This window comes from Eutrema salsugineum, unplaced genomic scaffold (genome assembly GCF_000478725.1).
Source record: "Eutrema salsugineum unplaced genomic scaffold, Eutsalg1_0 scaffold_14, whole genome shotgun sequence".
Taxonomy (NCBI): domain Eukaryota; kingdom Viridiplantae; phylum Streptophyta; class Magnoliopsida; order Brassicales; family Brassicaceae; genus Eutrema; species Eutrema salsugineum.
In genome coordinates this window covers 9,063,936-9,079,937 of record NW_006256877.1, presented here as the reverse complement: position 1 = coordinate 9,079,937, position 16,002 = coordinate 9,063,936, and the positions used below count along the sequence as shown (strand labels likewise).

At 39.1% G+C, this 16,002-nt stretch overlaps 1 non-coding gene and 1 pseudogene across 1 annotated transcript; one reads left to right on the top strand and one right to left on the bottom strand.

Annotated features, from left to right (window-relative positions):
* Positions 1 to 945: 945 nt before the first annotated feature.
* Positions 946 to 16,002, top strand: part of LOC112088493 — a 32,654-nt pseudogene continuing 17,597 nt past the window's right edge.
* Positions 4,136 to 4,244, bottom strand: LOC112088712. The gene has a single exon (XR_002900657.1). It is a non-coding gene; the product is annotated as a small nucleolar RNA R71 (small nucleolar RNA).

Here is a 16,002-nt window from a genome sequence, read left to right as displayed (position 1 = left end):
TAAAAGATATGAAACAAGAGTTTATTGGAGGCTAATAAGAAAAATATAGTAAAAAGATAAGTTTTTTTTTGTATCCAAATTAAATGAACCAAGTCTCTATTTATAGAGTATGAAAAATGATGAATTTTGGTATAATTTTTTAAAAATAATAATTTACGACTAAATAATTGATATCGGATAATCTGGATAAGAAAAAAAAGTACAAAATCTTAACAACCAATAACAACACAGCAAATATCATTATCTTAATTTTGTTTTACACCATTTTTTTAACCAACCATTATATGCCAGTTGTCTCCAATTTTTTTCTTCTCTGCGCAAATCTTTAATTTTTTCCCTACTTTTTTTGTTCAGTCAGCAATATTCAACTAGTTCAATAGTTTCAACCAAATTGAATCCACTTCATTTTCAACAATTGTTTCAACTCCCAATTGTATTAATTAAACAGTTGAATAATTTTATAATTTTATTCAACTAGCCATTGGAGATAATCTTAACTACTTTTTGAGATTTTATTAACTACATCAGCTGCATCGGAAGGGGAACCAACAAACTCAGAGCAGCTACACTTTCATTGGCTTTCCTAGACTAGCTTACCAGGCTTACTGGGCCTACCGGGCTGGCTAGCAAATCTCGACTTCCGGCTATCTAGAACAGAGGCTGCGTGCGTAAGAGAGCACGTCTGATTAGTAGTAAATTTTGAACCATACTTTATAATATTTGGTTTGAGAAGTTAGGTGAAAATATATTAGAACCAGTTGGATAAGATCATAGGAAGGAAACTCTGACTAATATGTAGCGTGTATAGACACAAATATTTGCCGAAGTTCCAAGTTTATGTACTCTGTTTTTTGGAATACTACCTCTAAACAAGTCGGTTAATTGATATTTATCCAAGTTTCTAGTTGCTTGTATATATATATATGATACGTACGGTTATAAATCATGTATGTATTACTGTCGGTTATTGTCGTTTCTTGTATGTTTTTGAGATTTGGTTTGAGATTTTAGGTGCAAATATATTAGTATCAGTGGGTATTTAGGAAAGTAAACTCTGAGTAATTGTAGTGTGGGCATCGAGGAGCAGCAAAACGTGTCTTTAATCATCCAAGACCTTACCCTTTCAAAAGTTCGACCAGTCGTAATACCAATTACGGTGTACAATATTGTTCATTGCGGCGGTCTTTTGTTGGTTGTCATGGACAAACATGACAACCAGCTTTTGGTTTGGAACCCCTTATTCAAGGAAACGACATGGATCAAATGCGGCAGCGACTTTTACAGGTTTCAATGTGCGTCTAGCAATACCAGAACTAATAGACTTCGACCTCAAAGAGTTGAGGTCTGCCATGTGGCATCTTGATGTGCTGCGTGATGAGGGAACAAGTTTTACCCTATTAAAAACAAATGAAAGCCGCAAGTGAACAGCTAATCAGTCATAGTACTTAGGGATCGAATCCACAGGGATTTGTGTGCCTATTATTTTTCTACGGTTTCTAAGTTTATGTCTAGACTGAATCGGTTTTAAGGGGTTGGTGTTTGTCACGAATTAAACTAAAACTAAAGAAAGCAAATAAATCTATCCTAAGAAAGCAATTGAACGATCGAATGAAAGTAAGTTAAGCAAGCAGGAATTCGAACTAAAGCAAGTAAAAATGCAGATCTAAGGAAGCAAATGTAAATCGATTAAGTTGTAAACAATGATTAAAAACGCTGGACTTTCGGGGACTCTACAGAGATCATAATCGGTTTCAACACTAGGGATTTTAGGTTGGGATTGACGGATATCGAAATATTAGGGTTCTAGAGCTAGAGTACGGTGGTATGACTACGTCACCGTTGTGATCATAACCAATTGTCTCTCGCAACCCTAACCAGTAGGTTTCCACTCTGGACCTGGAAGGGAGGAGATGCATAAGCTTGTACAGGACTCGTTGATGCAGTTGATAACACCGGATTTTGACCATTTTTATGGATCACTTTAATGTCTTTTATAGGTGTTTTTACTCTATTTTCAAAGGTTTTCAAAGGATTTCTATGTTTTCGGATTTTAAAAGACTTTTCAGGTAATTTGGGATAAAGAGGCACAAATTGGAACAAAAAGACTCTTCGAACTAAAGCCCATATTTCTGAAGCCCAAAGTCATTCTCAGCCTCAATTCCGGAACCCTAGAGACCATGGAGTATTGAAGACTATAAATACTTTTCATTTAGGTCGTTTTTAGACACCACCCTTCATACTTTACAGAAACCCTTTTTCCTTTAGCCGTTTTTATGCGATTTTTGTAGAAGATTGTTCAAGTCCGAGTTCTTCAATAGAGAAGCTTTCTTCATCTCTTTTCTTTACTGGTTTTGATTACTTTTATTAAAACCAATGATGATGTCGACCTCAGCCATGTCTGAGTAGATCTCGAGTTGGGCTTAGGGTTCCCGAAAGGGGCTCTCATAATCGATTAAGACATATAGGTTTATAGATCTGGGATTTTAACTTTGTTCTCTGTTTATTCTTGTTCTTATTGCATGTATGCTTGATTGATCACCTAGTATCTGATCTAGATAGTTAGTGTTGCGAAGGTTTTCATTAAGTATCAGCCCTAGAATGAAACTAGCGATTTTTCCGTAGGAGTGGAAACCTACCTGCGGCGAGATCGTGAGTATTGACGAGTCTTGTGCAGCTCTTGCGTTCTCTCCCTTCCAGGGCCAGAGTGGAAACCTACTGGTCAGGGTTGCGAGAAACAATTGGTTATGATCATGACAGTGACGTAGTCATACCGCCGTACTCTAGCTCTAGAACCCCATGTATCGATATCCATCAATCCCAATCTATCTACCCTAGTGTCAAAACCGATTATGATCCCTGTAGAGTTCCCAAAAGCTCAGCATTTTTAGCCATAGTTTACAAACCAATCGATTTATATTTGCTTATTTAGATCTGCATTTCAATTGCTCTAGTTCGATATTTTACTTGCTTTACTTGCCTTCCATTCGATTTTTCTACTTGCTTTCTAGGATATATTTATTTGCTTTCTTTAAGTTTTAGTTTAATTCGTTACAAACAACCAACCTTTAAAACCAATCTAGTCTAGACATAAAGTTAGAAACCGTACAAGAATACCAGGCACACAAATCTCTGTGGATTCGATCCCTAAATACTACAACTGATTAGCTGTGCAATTGCGGCTTTCATTTGTTTTTGTTAAGGGTAAAACTTGTTCCCTCACGCAGTTGACACGCATCAAGTTTTTGGCGCCGTTGCCGGGGATTTGTTTCGCTGCCTTTTATTATTTTTCTTGTTTTAACTTCTGTTCTAGACACCTGATCTCTAGTTCTTTCTTAAAGTTTTGCTGAATTATCTTTCCCTTCTTTTGTTTTTCTCTGAATTGCATGAATACCAGGCGCAGACCTGTAGAAAACATTCCAATTCTAGACGAGATAGACAGACACGAAAGAGAACTTCGAAGACTTAGACGAGCGCAAGGAATGGCCAACGACGACCAGCCTGGAGATCCTATTAACCGAGCTTTAAATATGGACCAAGACGGGTCCGAACATGGAGAAAATGAAGAGAATGATCACAGAGGAGGTGATCATGCTCGACAAGATGGAGAGGAGGATGAGGTTCCTCCGAGAAACCACCAGAACCGCGAGAGAGAAGAGCGTGAAGACCTTGATGCACCTATCAATGCAGCCGATGGTGACCACCAAGGAATGCAGCCGAATGGACGCGTTAACCGTCCTGTTCCACAAGCAATCAACACCGAAGACAAGCCAGAAACCACCGCATATCTGATTTTGATGTACTCAAAATTTTCAGAACCGATCTGCAATTCAAGTTCCATTTCCAAACCAGAATGAGTTTAAAGTCAAGCCTCAAATCATCTTCTTGGTGAAGCAAAACCAATTCCATGGAGTTCCTTCCGAACACCCAATGGACCATATCGAGCTCTTTGAAGAAATCTGCAGCATGATGAGAACAAACCAAGTTCCAGCAGACTATTTAAAGTGTAAGTTGATCCCTTTTTCATTAGCAGACAAAGCTCACCGTTGGTTGAAATCTTTGCCTGCAGGATCGATTACTAATTGGGAAGAGTGTAAAACTGCTTTCCTGAATCACTTCTATACTAAGTCAAGGTCGAATTTGTTGAGAACGAAGATCTCAAGCTTTCAACAAGGACCTACTGAATCTTTCTATGAATCCTGGGAACGTTTTAAGGAGTATGAACGTGATTGCCCTCACCATGGATTTCCTAGATCAAGCCTGCTGAGCACATTTTACCGAGGTTTGCAACCCAAATACAAACTTTCACTTGATACAGCTAGCAATGGAGATTTTGGGCAAAAGACGATAGCCCAAGGGAAAGCCCTCATCGAAAATTTGGCTCAAGCCAATAGCAATGATTGTCCTGAATACGATCGCTCGACGAAGCAAATCGGAACAGACAACAAGGAGATAACCGAGTTGAAGAACATGATGAGCCAGCTTTTGAAGAGCAACAGTCGCCCAATCCATGCTTGTGAGACCAGCAATGGCGCAAAAGATGAAGGACCCAGTGATATCGATCACATTAATCAAGCCTTTCAAGAAGAAGAGGTGAACTATGTAGGAGCACTAGTACCATATCAAAATCGCTTCAACAATGGTTTCAACAACAACTTCCGGAATGCAAACTACAACAATCTCTCTTACCGCAATCCAAATGTGGAGAATCCTCAAGATCAGTACTACCCACCACAGCAGAAATCCTTCCAAAACAAGTTCCAAGGTGGGAACTTCGGAGGGACAGGACCATATCAACCGTGACAGCTATACAACCACCAAGGTACGGGTTTTAACAATCAATTTGTACAACAGCAAGGAGTCACGACGAACCAGCTAGCTTCACAAATCGGTAGACTTGAACAGTCCATCCAACAGCTCGTTATGACGAACGAAAAAGCATCTAAAGACGTGAACGTAAAAGTTGACTGCATGTACAATGACCTGAACGGGAAGTTTGAAGCTTTATCTTCGCACGTCAAAAAGCTAGATGTGCAAGTTGCCCAAACAGTCGACTCTATGAAGAGGCAAAGTGGAGTTCTTCCAGGAAGAGTTGAAGATAACCCTAAGAGGTTTTGCAACGCCATAACCACATTGCCCGAAGAAGAGGCCAGAACCGATGGAGAGAAAGAAGAAACCCCAATCTTTGTACCACTTTACAAGGATGTCGATGCCAAGCAGCCACCATTTAAGGTACCTCAACGATCACCGTTTCAAAGGCTTACAAAAGCCGACGATCCGGGACGTTTTGTTTTCCAATGTTTCATTTCAGTAATCAAGTTCACAGACTGCCTGTGCGATTCCGGAGCCAATGTCAACATCATGTCAAAGACGTTTGCCAAAAAATTGGGCATAAAAACCTTAAGGACATCGACGGTTAAGGTTATCTTTGGAGATTCATCTCAAAAAGATACTGAAGGGGCGATTCATGATCTACAAGTTCTAGTGGGAGATAAGATTGTTCCAGCAGATTTCCAAGTCCTGGAGATGGATAAAGACAAGGAGAGGCCACTCATTTTCGGGAGACCATTCCTAGCTACCGTAGGAGCAGTAATCGATCACACAAACCGGCATGCTGTTTTCCTCAATGTGGATCGCAGAAGGTACTACCCGACTATCCTAGACGATTTTCCAAGCAAAGAAAACAGGCCAAAAGAGAAAGAAAAAGAGAAGTCGAAAGCTTTTGCAAAGATCAAAATCATCATTCCACTGGATGCAACAGAAACTAGTGAGGACCAAATCCAGGAGCTGATCGAAAACACAAAAAGGGTTTTAAACAATATTAAAGTCCGAAAGAAGAGTAAAGGAAAGAAGACGGCTCCTCAAGGAGAAGAAGTAAAACCTCCAGCGACCGGAAGCGATAAAGGCACATCAAGTGGAGTGCCATTCAAATCAGCCTGATTATTCATGCTTACGTCGAGCTAACGACTTCAAACAAAAACGCTTAATGGGAGGCAACCCATTTAGGTACTCTTTCTTTTAGTTTTCTTTTCCTTTTTACAATTTATGCTTTCTTTTTCTTTTTAGTTTCCGGTATTTTATAAGACAAAACACACAAAAAAATCAGAAAATGAAAAAAACCAAGAAGAAAAGGGTAGGTTTTTAGCTGCTCGGCCTGGCAAAGACCAGAAAGTTGGACAAAGGCCGCAGGAGAAAGAGCCGCGGTCGCGACCAACCGACCCGCGGCCAAGGGTCGTTGAGATGGGAGCGCAGGTTTCCGCCGCTTTTCGAAAGTTCCCGGAGACTCCCGGTGATTTCTGGAGTATTCCCGGTAAAGCCCATTAAGATTTTCCGTAAGTTTTAAACCTTCCTTGCGTGCAAGACAAGAAAGGTAAGTTCCCGTAAACTTAAAATTCCCAGAAATTTTCCGTTTTTGCTACAAAAACGCTATTTAAAGAAAGGAAATGCACTTTTTGGATCAAAACTCCTTTTTCTCTTCTCTTCCAAAAGATTTGGAGATTTAGGAGATAGAACACATTTTTCAATCCTTAAGCTTTTTACGAGATTCTTGGCCCAAACCTCACGCTTTTTCAAAGCTGATTTCAATTATGTCATCAATTCTCTCATTCCAGCAAGGTATGAAGCTCAAACTCGCCATTTTTACTTGATTTTAGAACTTAGGGTTTTCTTAAAAAGCCCAAATCTTGGTTTATTGATGGTGGAAATAGCTTAAGAACAATAGATTATCTTTTAGGTTATCTAGAAATCGATTTTAACACTTAGCTTAAGAGGAATTGAGATTTTTGAAATTTGGATTCTACCATCTTTATAAAAATCGAATTTGGAACAGCAAAAAAATTGATGAATCTGATTAAGTCTTGTGTGATTAGTGATTAGTATTGGGTAACTTATAGATTTGACATTGAAATTGCTCATTAAAACCGATTTTTAAAAGATTTCTATGTTGAGAACATCAAAAATCTGAATCTAGTCATGAACTACTCGATTTCTTTGATTTAATGTCAATTCTGCTTGCTCATGGTTTTAATTAATCTCTTTATACTAGTATTAGTATAACTGATCTTAATGTGTTAAAATCAGCATCCATATTCACTCTTTTTCCAAGAATCATTTCATTTTGCAGAAAAATGGAACAAACCAGATCCCGAAGAAGCCGTCGCACTGGTGACAACTCTGAGGACATTCCCGAGGACGCTACTCCAGCTTACGGGAGTGCTATTACAGCGATACTACAGGCTGTAGGATTCAATTTCTCATCTGATGATCCACTTCCCGATGTCTGGTATGACCTACTTTATCTCTCTCGCGATCACACTATCTCTCGTGCCGCTTTCGATCCAGACAGGTTTGGTTACAAGTATTGCACTGGCACTGAGGAGCACCGAGTCAGCTTGCCTTCACCATCAGTCCCGAGATTGTGTAACGGAGGACGTCCGTGATGGACTCCGGAACCCGATGATTTTCTGCCATCTGTACCTCGTCTGCCATTCACCATTGGCCAATACATAGTGGCCAAGGCAAAGCGTGATGCAGCTGCGGCCCGTGCTCATTTCCAGCCATCCGTTTTCGACCGGCCACACCTCAACATCTACATCATCGCACACACATTCTGATCTGGAGCGCAGAGTTGAGAGACAGGGACGACGCTTTGAGCGCGTTGTCACCTTCCTACAGGAGCAGCACCAGTTCGCAGCAGACACATCGGAGGATGAGTGATTGATCAGAACTTCACTGCCATCACGGTTCTATCATCAATTTCTTTTCTTTTATCTTATTTTATTTCGCTTTTATTCACCATCTTCTCACCAACTTTTTCACACTGGGGACAGTGTGATTTAAGTCTGGGGGAGGATGTCTATCCGTACTAATCATTTTCTTGCTTTTGCTTTCAAATTTCAAGCATTTTTTAAAATTTAATATGTAACCTATTCGACATTAAGTATTTTTCAGGAATGTTTGACACAAAACTATGATGATTAGACCTGCACGCTTCTACACTATGCATGATAGCTCATTTATGGTTAGCACTAGACCAGGCGGTAGCTAGAGTACTTGCACTACGAACTCCCACCAGAGGACTTCTATTCATGGAGATTCTTTCTGACAGGATATACTAGCTCATTTTATTTGACCTTAATATTGATATCTAATTTTTTCGTCATTGATTTTAGGCAGGCATCGACATACACATCTAGGACGTCTTTTACCTTCACTTTTACCACTCTTTGTCGTCCTAGATGACCAGTTTATCTTTATCTGGTACCATACCCTAAACCCAAAACCCTTTTTTTCAATCCTCATGCATTCTCTCTTTAGTTTATATCAGCAGATATGTGCAAAAACGTCGGAGAGAAGAGGAGCGACGCAGTTTTCAGTCACTCACAAAGGATACTGAATGGAATTGGGAAGGAAGAGTATCAGAAACCTCATGAAGCTTTACAAGACTGATATTAACTGGTAATTTCGAGCTCTCCAAGACTATATCTAAAGGTGTTCCATCTCTACAAAAAAAAAAAAACCAAACGAATGAATGAAAAGAGAGAGAGAAACAAAAAGCCTAATGAGTCCTAGATTGTCGAAATTTGTGGAGCAAGAAGCAACTACTAAGCGTTTATAAAGCTATGTTTTTGAAAGATTTACAAAAATCTAAGTCTGGGGGAGTTAGGAGAGAACCTGAGGAAGCAGACCAGGAATCTATGGCAAGAAGAAAGTGACTGAAAACTGTGGATACCAACAGCTTCACTCTCTCTTGCGGTTTTGCATAATATCCTGCATCCTCCAAATCTCCAGGTAACCCATAAACACTTTAAGCCTTGCCCCTAGATTAACCCCTTTTGACACCTAGCCTAGATTGTCTTGCCTAGATTTTCTTTGATAAGAACCACCGAGATTTTTAATGAATGTTAAGAGCTAGTTAACTGGAAGTTAGATCTTAGTGCATAGATTTCCGCATGACGGATTAACGGAGTAGTTATGCTTGTATTGCTAATGAGAATTTTCTAGACTATTCCCGATTGATGCATACTGATTGATATTGTTCTAGAAGTTTGGTCTCTGAGATTTTGTTTAGTTCCTGCATTTTCAAACCTCTCGCCGAGATTTAGCCTTTGTTTTGTTTGAGGACAAACAAAAGACTAAGTCTGGAGGAGTTGATAACACCGAATTTTGACCATTTTTATGGATCACTTTAATGTCTTTTACAGGTATTTTTACTCCATTTTCAAAGGTTTTCAAAGGATTTCTATGTTTTCGGATTTTAGAAGACTTTTCAGGTAATTTGGGATAAAGAGGCACAAATTGGAACAAAAAGCCTCTTTTGGATAAATGCAGACCGTCAGAACTCTCATGGAGAGACGAAGACCTTCTCACCGTCTGATCATCCTCAAAATTGGACAACTTATAGAAGAATCAACCAGCTTTCAAATGCACTTGGTTTGGAGACATTCCAACGGTTGGATCTCACGATATTCCATTAGCCCCGGAGCCACTCGAAGATGGCCAGCAAGTCACGCGACCGCGGCCAGCAGCCCATTTCCCGCGGTCACAAGCCTCCCGACCGCGGCCAACCACCTATTCCCCGGGGTCACGTCACTCCCGACCGCGGCCGGCTAACTCCGAACTAAAGCCCATATTTTTGAAGCCCAAAGTCATTCTCAGCCTCAATTCCGGAACCCTAGAGACCATGGAGTATTGAAGACTATAAATACTTTTCATTTAGGTCGTTTTTAGACACCACCCTTCATACTTTACAGAAACCCTTTTTCCTTTTGCCGTTTTTATGCGATTTTTGTAGAAGATTGTTCAAGTCCGAGTTCTTCAATAGAGAAGCTTTCTTCATCTCTTTTCTTTACTGTTTTTGATTACTTTTATTAAAACCAATGATGATGTCGACCTCAGCCATGTCTGAGTAGATCTCGAGTTAGGCTTAGGGTTCCCGAAAGGGGCTCTCATAATCGATTAAGACATCTAGGTTTATAGATCTGGGATTTTAACTTTGCTCTCTGTTTATTCTTGTTCTTATTGCATGTATGCTTGATTGATCACCTAGTATCTGATCTAGATAATTAGTGTTGCGAAAGTTTTCATTAAGTATCAGCCCTAGAATGAAACAGGCGATTTTTCCGTAGGAGTGGAAACCTACCTGCGGCGAGATCGTGAGTATTGACGAGTCTTGTGCAGCTCTTGCGTTCTCTCCCTTCCAAGGCCAGAGTGGTAACCTACTGGTCGGGGTTGCGAGAAACAGTTGGTTATGATCACGACAGTGACGTAGTCATACCGCCGTACTCTAGCTCTAGAACCCCATATATCGATATCCGTCAATCCCAATCTATCTACCCTAGTGTCAAAACCGATTATGATCCATGTAGAGTTCCCAAAAGCTCAGCGTTTTAAGCCATAGTTTACAAACCAATCGATTTTTATTTGCTTATTTAGATCTGCATTTCAATTGCTCTAGTTCGATATTTTACTTGCGTTACTTGCCTTCCATTCGATTTTTCTACTTGCTTTCTATGATAGATTTATTTGCTTTCTTTAAGTTTTAGTTTAATTCGTGACAAACAACCAACCTTTAAAACCAATCTAGTCTAGACATAAAGTTAGAAACCGTACAAGAATACCAGGCACACAAATCTCTGTGGATTCGATCCCTACAACTGATTAGTTGTGCACTTGCGGCTTTCATTTGTTTTTGTTAAGGGTAAAACTTGTTCCCTCACGCAGTTGACACGCATCAGCGGTGTGGTGTGCGGGTGTCAAGTTTTACCCTAAATGAAATCAATAGCCGCAAGTGCACAACTGATCGATTGTAGTACTTAGGGATCAAATCCACAGGGAAGGAGGTTTTTTTCTGCAAAAGCATTCGAAAGAAATATGAAGTAAGGAAGTCTAGAATTAGGCGATATTTTAAGGGGTTTTGGTGGTGTTTTTAAAACATAAAAACTAATATTAACGGGAAAATGCGGAAATCAAAATGACCTAATAACTAAACCTGATAAAATCGGCTAAAAACAATGAAAACGGCTAGACCTAATTTTCTTCAATGAAATCGGCTGGAATAAGAAAATAACCTAATGACTAAAACTTGTATGAAAATCGGCGAAAACTTATAATGACGAGACACTAGGTTTTCAGGGAAATTCTCTCCGGTGGTGAACGATTTGAAACATTGCGAAAAAAATAAATTAAAAGATTCTAGCTAAAACTTTTAGAACTCGAGTCACGAACGTATGAATACGCCACTGTCGTGATCATAACCAACTATCTTTCGCAACCCTGACCAGTAGGTTTCCACTCTGGCCCTGGAAGGGAAAAGATGCAAGCTTGCTTAAGACTCGTCAACATTCACAGTTCGCCCATAGGTAAGTTTCCACTCATATGATTGATCTGCTCTTCTCAAACTAGATCTGGCCCCGGATGAATACTTTCACAACACTAAGGACCAAGATCAAATTGTAGTTTATTACGCTACTCCCATGCATTAAAAATAAGTTTACAAGAAAAAGTTCTAGGATTCGGCTTCAATAGCTAATGAAACTACTCAGACATGATTAAAGAAAGCAAAAACATTGTATTGAAAAGCTGAGTAGAAATCGATAAAGTAAAAGAATAAAAAGGGTTTAAGAGATTGATCTCTATCTCCCTAAACCAAAAACTAAGAAAATGAAAGACAAAAACTTAAAAGCTTCTAAAAGAGAAATTGCATATCGTCTAGGGTTCCTAAAACATGTATTTATAGTGCTCAAGTCATTTATGGGCGTCACTTAGGGTTTCTCCAAATGAGAGAATTATTTTGGGCTTGAAAATGGGCTTCTAGGCCGGACAGACCATTCTCCGTGGTCGTGAAGGACGGGACCACTGCGAAATATGTGTTGGCCACGGGTAGGAATTCTTGCTGGCTGGTTTATGGAACATCTTGCTCTTCGCATAAATTTTGATTGAACCGTTGGATTGCCATGCTGGAAAGCTGGCAGTTCCATCTTTAAGCTCTCCAAATTTTAGCTGGATCATACAGTGAGAAGGTCTTCATTTGAGGGTGAACTTCTGACGGTTTGACTTTGAGCTGAAATCTGGTCTTCTATCCATTTTGTTAAGTTTTTTCTTAAGTTTCCTGAAAATAGTTTTGAAACTATAAATACTAGAAAAACATAATAAAAACACTGGCAAGCAATAAAAAACATAGAAAAAGTATTTCAAAACGATCCATAAAGTGGCAAAAATACGGTGTTATCAACTCCCCCAGACTTAAACATTTGTTTGTCCTCAAACAAAGCAAAAGTCTAATCTGGTTAATTGAAAACAAAAATAGGAAATGCATAAATCTCAGAGACATAAACTCCTAAACTAGGACCATAGATCGTACATCAATTCACAACTTAGTCTAGAAAGTTCTCACCAAGACACAAAAGATACTAGTCCAATTTTTCCGTCATGCAAAACTTAAACAATCTCAATCACGATTTCAGTCAACTAGCTTATCTCTACATTCATTAAGTGCAATAGTGAATTCTCATCAAAGACATTATCCAGGGTAGAAGGCGTTTGGCATTTAAGAGCTGTTTAAGTGGTGGAGTTAAAGTGTTTCGGGTTACCTGATGAATCTGGAGGATGCAAGATATTATGCAAAATCGCAAGAGAGTGAGTGGATCTGTTGATGTCCGCAATTTTCAGTCACTTCTTCTTGCCAAGTGTTGTTGCATAATTTTTTCTCCTTTGTTGTAAACAGCTACTTCCCCCAGACTTATATATTTTCCGGGAATCAGAAAAATGATCTCCAAAACTCCACATAATCGAACTCTAGCTTGCCTCAAGGATAAAATCGATCTTCTTAGACCCTATAAGGTTTTATTTCCTTTCCTTTCTTATTTTTTTTTCTTTTTCGGAATTTTTTTTTGAAAGGAGAAGTAACCTTTTTGAGAGAGAGAGAGAGAGTCTAAGGGATGAAATTGTACCAATATTCGGCGATTTTTTTCTGAGGTAAGCTGAGTTTTCTCCTTTGTTGAATCATTCCGGTAAAGTTTCCAGAAAAGTCACAGTTTTTGTCTTAGTGACTGAAAACTACGTCGTTCCTCTTTTTCTCTGACGTTTTTACACATATCTGCATATAAGACAATGGAAAACAAGAATGCATGTGGTTCAAAAGATGCTTGGTTAAGGTGTGGAACTAGCTAAGGATGAACTAGCCATTCAGGATCAATAGAGAGTGGTAAAAGGGTAAAGGAGTCATGAATGTATGATTCATTTCCCTGGTCTAATGCTTTAATGAGAAGATTAAGTTAATATTAAGTCCAAATAAAACAGAGCTAGTGTAGTCCTTCATCTAAATCAAAATCATTCAAATTCCTCTGGGGTACTTCATTTCAAATGTGCTTAGCTACCACCTAGTCTAGTCCTAAATCATGAATGAGCATGTTACTAGGAATAGCCTAAAAGCACACAGTCAACTATCATTGATTCATGTTCACCATTCTCTTTAATACGTTTTTTTTTTTGAAAACCGTTTTTGAAAAACTATAAGGACAATGCAAAAAGTGTAGATAATGCAAGACTCATGAAAGAAAAGTGGTTAGAAAGGGATGAAATCCTCCCCCTGACTTACATAACACTGTTCTCAGTGTGAAAAAAGTCGAGATTGGATGATAAAAAAAACATATATATATATATTGAAATAGGTAAGCCAAAGGGAACTTACCTGGATCCGGGATGCTGACGGGAATGAACCGGATCAATTCAGGAGGATGCGGGAAGGTGATAAATGGTAATGGGATGTGGTGGGAAGTGGTGGATGAGGTGGAATGGGACTTGGTGAGGTGGATTGAGGTGAAGTGGGTGGTTTGGAGTCGTGGGTCATGTGAACGACCATTTCCCGCGGTCTGGGCTCACGAGACTGTGGGGAAGCCATGCCTGGCCAAGGTCAGGAACTCAGTGTCGCGGTCGATGCTTCCTTTCCTGCAGTCCAAATGTATACGACCACGGGAACTTAAATGCGGTCTGTTTCCTGCTTTTACTTGGTTCCTGCTGGGCCGAGGAGTCGGGAACCATTCTTCTTTTTGGTTTTTTTTTTCTGGTTTTTTTGATATTTTTGGCTTTTTATTTATTTTTAAGAAATACCTGAAACTAAGAGAAAAAAAAAAAGATCAATAAAAAAAGAAAGAAAATTCCTAAAGAAAATAATACCTAAATGGGTTGCCTCCCATTAAGCGCTTCTGGTTTAAGTCGTTTAGCTCAACTTGGTGTAGGACATGACTTAGTCAGATGAAGAAGACCTTGTCCTAAGACAAGTCTTTTTTGAAATCTCCTTGTTTTGCTTAGCAGGTTGATCAATCCTAGGCTCAGAGAATATGTCATGAATCTACTCTCATGCTTTACGAATAACTTAGAAGAGATGAGATCCAGAATATGGCTAAGAACAATAGAAATCCTAATCGATATATATGCTTTCGATATCTTCAACCAACTTGACCCTCTGGGACTAATCTACATGATGCAATGAATGATAAAAGACATAGAAGAATGCAAAAGAATGAAACAGAAAAGTTAATAAGATAAAAATGAGAAAGAACAATGGATCTGGGGAAGAACCCCCATCTCCATCGCCTAACCCTAGAAAAACAAAGGTTGGTGGCTCAAAATCTCATTACAGGAGCACACATCCGTTTAGGACTGCTAAACAATGTATTTATCGGTCCTAAGGTCTTCCAGGTCTCATTTAGAGCTTCTCTGAAGATAAATGGCAAAGTGGGCTTTGATGTTGGGCCTTGTGGCTCGTCCTAAGGTCCACCGGGGGAGAGAGTCTTCCAGGGCAGGTAAAAAATGTGTTTCCCGCGGGTGAGAGTCTTCTGGGACTGGTGAACTGGGTCAACTTGTCCTCCATGTATCTTTTGATTACACCGTTGGATCTTTGTGATGTAAAGTGCTATGGAAAGCTGGTTGTCGCCTCTTGATTGTCTCCAAATTTAAGCTGGATCGGACGGTGAGAAAGTCTTTATTTGAGGCTGAACTTCCGACAGTCTGAATCAGAGGTAAAAATGTGGATTTCTTCCATTTTGCCATCATATTCCTTAAGTTTCTTGAAAAGAGCCTTAAAACAACATATACATGGAAATCATAATAAAAGTTCCTAAAACAAAGTAAAACCTTTGAAAAAGCATTTGAAATCAATGGTGAGAAGTGGTCAAAATCAGTGTTATCAACTCCCCCAGACTTAAGACTTTGTTTGTCCTCAAACAAAACGAGATCTAATCTGGAAAAATATCATTCAACAAAAATGAGAGGGAACTAAAAAATATCAGCAATCATACTTCTAGACCTTAATTATGGACAATGCATTAATCAGATCAATTCTAGAAAATTCTCACCAAAATACAAACATAACTAGTCCGTTAATCCGTCATGTGAAAATCCACACACTTAGAACTAACTTCCAGTCAACTAGCTCTTTAAATTCATTAAAGGTTTCAGTGGTTCTCATCAAAAGGATATTAAACAAGGCAATCAAGGTTAGGTATCAAAAAGGCTTTTTAATGGTAAGGCTGATGTGTTTAGGGTTACCTTTTTCTTGAGAGACATGACATTATGCAAAACAGTAAGAGAGGATGGAACTGTAAATGCCCCCACAGTTTCAGTCACACTCTTCTTGCTTCAAGATTTCTGATCTCCATTCTTCAGGTTCTCCTTATGTTTCCCCCAGACTTGGATTTTTGTCCAGGTTGTGAATCCATAACTCACTTAAGTGAATATATATTGCCTTGGCTCAAGTGATTTCGGCTTCTAAGACTCTTTAGGCTTTTAGTTTATTTTCCTTACTTTCTTTTTCTCTTTTTTCGTTTTTTTTTTTTAGAAAGGGGAAACTGCCTTTTGACTTGGAGTCTTAGAGAGCACGAATATTACCTTTAAGAATGAGTTTTTCTGAGGCATCATAAGATTTATGGCACACTCCCTTCTGGTCTCTTTCAGTCTTTCTCTTGAGTGACTGAAAACTATGTTGTTCCTCCCTCTCCTGCGTTT